Raw genomic sequence first — 4,561 nt, 5'->3', positions numbered from 1 at the left:
TTCTGAATATCACGCGATTAGCAGAGACTCAACACTGCACAAAAATCAGGTACGTTTAACTGTCTCCTACACAAACAGTCCCTAATCAGGGTTTTTCTTGTTTTTACAGGAGCAACAAGTTTTTGAGAGCTCAAATGGATTTCATACACATCCATATATCTCAAAGTACCATCATACAAATTTTCAAACTTCAATTCACTCAGACGCACCGTCAGCAGCTCAAACAGTCAACAGACGACCCGTTTGACCAAAAAAGTCAACAGACAGTCAAAAATGAAATTTTTTGTCAAAGTCCATATTTTGTCAAAGGATTCATCATTTGATCATTGGATGATCATAATTCATCAAGGAAAGATCAAAAATCAACAAAACTCTAAGATTCAAAATTAGGGTTTTTGCCTGAAAAGTCAACTCAACTTTGACTGATCATAACTCTCTCATCCTTCATCCAAAAAATTCAAACCAAAGCTTGTTTTGAAGGAAATTCAATTATCTTTCAAATTCCATTGATCCCATAGTCATTTGATTCACCATTTGAAAAATATGATCAAAGACATTACAGGTCATTTTCAAAGTCAACAAAAAGACACTTTTTTCAAAAGGACACACAAGGAGCTTCAAAAATCATTTTGACGTGAGACCAAAGGCATTGGTTAGAGGACTCTTTGAGGTTTCCAAAAAGTGTAAGATCTCCTTCATATGACAAAAATTGAAGGATTTACACCTTGTTGAAGTTGGCTAAATTTTGGGAAAATACATGAAATCAACATTGCTCAAAAATGTATTTTTTCCAAATGGGGCCAAGTTTTCAGCATTCAAACATCATTTCCATGATGTTATGGGCCTCCCACGACCAAGACTAAGCCCATACCTTTTTTTATCCATTTTTGCATGATTTTATCTTATTTTAAGATTAAAATTAAAAGGAAAATGCATGGATAATGGTTAGCTTACAAATCAAGCATGACTCACCTCAAAGAATCTTCATCTTTCTGCAGAGAATTGAAGGGCAAGGCAGGTGCATTGAAGGCAAGATGACTTGGTCAAGAATTCAAGGTTTTTTATATTAAAAAACCAAAGTTTCAACAAAGGCAACTAAAGACACTTCTTAGCTTCAATTGTAAGCACTCAATGCTTATAAATAAGCTATCATAGTTCAGTAACAAAAGAGAGGCGAGTTCAGAAGCATACATAAGCTCATAACACTTGTAATCACTTGAAAAAAATTCAAAGAAAACTCAAATTCGAATTTGTAATTTCAGTCCATTTCAATACAAACTAAGCATTCATACACCTTCCTTGAACATCACTGAAACTATCTCAATCAATTACAAGCCTTGAAGCTCACTGAATCGAGCTACACAGGTCAAAATTTGTTCAAACTAAAATCAATTCGTATCTGGTTATTCACACATGTTTAACAAGATGTAGACATACTATTGAGTTTGGTTTGAGGTGTAGATCATTTCTGGAAACTTAATTGAAGTTTGGACACGTACAAACGAAATCACCATTTTAGGGTTCATAGCTTCAAAATTAGGGCTTTCCAAATTAGGCAAAATTAGAGATTCTAAATAGTACCATTAGATTCGTATGGACAAAACGGGTTGAATGGTACCATCGCGCCAAACTTATTTGCTTGTTTACCCCTATTCGTTATTTTGCAGAATTAGGGCTCACTTACAATAGCGCTTTTTTACAAAAGCGCTGTAAAAGGCCTTGTCTGAAGGTTGAAGACGATGAGGTGTCTCCCCCTCATTGGTCCAGAAGCGCGCGCGTGTTTTTAAACTTTCCACTAATCCAGTGTTTTGCAGGTGTAACGTATCCCACGTGCCTCACCATCTGGACCACCTGATTTCATTTAATGACTCATTCAACGCGCCAGATCAAACAATCCTTATCATGCACTCTCCAGCCTACCACACAGGATCAGTATCCTTTTATTTCTATTTTATTTTCTATTTTATTTTAATTTCTTTGTTAAATTAATTAAAAATAGTTTTAAAAATCCAAAAAATACACAAAAAATATTTTTAGACTTCTAAAATAATATATTATTTTCTGAAATAAAAATATTTTATTTTTCTTCAAAATTTTAATATTTTGCATAATTAATTAGTATATATTTATATATTGGCTTTTTAATTATTCTAACCAATCAAAAAATCATAAAAAAAATTGTTCTTTATATAAAATATTGTTTATATATTATAAACTAATTTTGTACATATTTTGAATAATTTTCTCTTTAAGTTTTAATTATTTGTATAATTATTTGTATAATTATGTTTTAATTAACTTAAATCAATTTTAAATCAATTCCAAAAATTCCAAAAAAATTAGTTTTGTTTTAAAATTAATTGACAAATATTTTGTACATATTTTAAACTTAATTTCTAGGTTTAAATCTATTTTTCATCTTTTTTCCTCATTTTAATTTAATTAATCATGCATTAATTAATTAAAATCAAACCATAAAAAATCCAAAAACATGCCTTTTATTTCTTGCAATTTAAATTCCTAGATAAATGTATAGGATGTCAAATTCATGTAAATAGGCTAGTTTACATTTCCCGCACAATCGATGTAATAGCGTAGATTTACTTTCCGCACTTTACATTTCCGCACTTTAATTTCCAGCAAATATAAACTGCGTGTATGTCAAAGATAAAATTGAACCGTTAGATCACTAACTTCAAAGATAAATATCTGAATCCAATCACAATCACACTTGCACCTCTTAAGGTAAATCCCTTCTTATTCTTTTCAAAATCAAAGTCAAAATTCTACTGTTTCGAGTACAAAATCGAACCTTGCGTTTATATCCGGTGAAAGGATAGATTTTTAAAGGAAATAGGATAAAGACCTTACAACTCAAGGTAGACCTCCTAGTTTGCTTTCTCAAATCAAAACAAACAAAATTCTCATACACTGTTGTTTTTCAAAACAAAACTTTCAAAAAAGACAATACTTTGTATACATCCAAACACGGATTATTACAAAGTTAACGTTCTTTTCAAAACATCTTTCGAAAGATAAACAAGCATTTTGTATACATCCACACACGGATCATTACAAAATTCAAATTACAAAGGTATTTGAAACCACACATGAGCAATTTCAGAGCAATTGAAAAGTGATCGAAAAACAAGTGAGCTAAGCAAACTTAAGAGCCCATGGATAACCATGGATACAAAGGGTGCTAACACCTTCCCTTTGTATAACCTACCCCCTTACCCAGAATTTCTTAAAGGTCTTTTTTCTGTTTCTTTTATAAACCTTTCCTTAATTGGATAAAATAAAAGGTCGGTGGCGACTCTGGGAATTTTCAAAAATGCGAAAGCATTAAGCGATAAAAAAGAGTCAGTTCACGTATCTCTACAGAAAAGAGGTATGGCCCGGGATTAAAAATCGGAGGTCCACAGAGTGACAGAATAACTGAATTCATTTCATTCAAGAGGGGGACCTTACTTGTGTATATGCAAGTATACCAGTCAAATGCCTCTTAAATGAAAGAAAGTTGCTCATCCAAATTAGGGAAAGTTACCACATGTCTGGGTTTTACTGCCAGCTCATGCCTTTCAAAATCCTAAATGGGAGACTTGATTAAAATTGAAATTGGAATGTTTGTTTGTTTGAATGTGGTAGAGTAGTAAAAATATCTCTCTATAGAGATAAGCTATGTCTATCTACTGTATAAAAGATTTGACTTTAGCTGGCTTGTATGAGGCCCAAGCTTAAGGCTTTTTGATTGATTAATTATTATTATTGACTCTGGGAGATGACTCCACTGGGGATTAATTACAGGGTATTTTTGTGTTCTGTACAAAGCCCAGAATTGAGGCTGACTCTACTTAGGGAGACTCTATTTATGTGCCTTGTACAAAGCCCAAGGTTGTGGCTAACTGTTGAGGATAATTGAATGAATGACTCTATTTTATGTGCCTTGTACAAAGCCCAAGGTTGTGGCTAACTCTAGCTAGAAAAAAGAACATTATTTTCTGCCTTGTACAAAGCCCAAGGTTGTGGCTGACTCTTAAATAAACTGAGTATGGATGACTCTATAGGGAAAAGATCCTAGGTGTTAGGAATCTTTGACACATGAAAATATGGTTTATCTGCCTTGTACAAAGCCCAAGGTTGTGGCTACTGAATGATGAAGAACTCACTGGGGAGACTCTATTATCTGCCTTGTACAATGCCCAAGGTTGAGGCTGACTCTTGACAGGGGAGTTTTATTGTTTGGGTGCCTTGTATGAAGCCCAAGGTTGAGGCTAACTATTTTTGTTGGTTTTGACTCTACTGAGGAAGTTTTATTTATTAAAAGACTGTTTTTCTTTGGAAGCTAACCCTTTCCAGGGATTTTGACTCAGCTGGTGAATTTGTCTGTTTAAAAGACTGACTTTATCATGTTTTTGGAGGCTGACCCTTTCCAGGGGTTTTGACTCTTTTTGGGGAAATTATCTCCTAAGAGAAATGAATCTTTATTTATTTTGACATTTAATAATTGACTTTGGAGGCTAACCCTTTCCAGGGAATTTTATTAAAAATGAAAGAATGT

Source organism: Vicia villosa, linkage group LG4 (genome assembly GCF_029867415.1).
Source record: "Vicia villosa cultivar HV-30 ecotype Madison, WI linkage group LG4, Vvil1.0, whole genome shotgun sequence".
Classification (NCBI taxonomy): domain Eukaryota; kingdom Viridiplantae; phylum Streptophyta; class Magnoliopsida; order Fabales; family Fabaceae; genus Vicia; species Vicia villosa.
The sequence above is the reverse complement of the archived record's forward strand: the minus strand, read 5'-3'. Positions refer to the sequence as shown.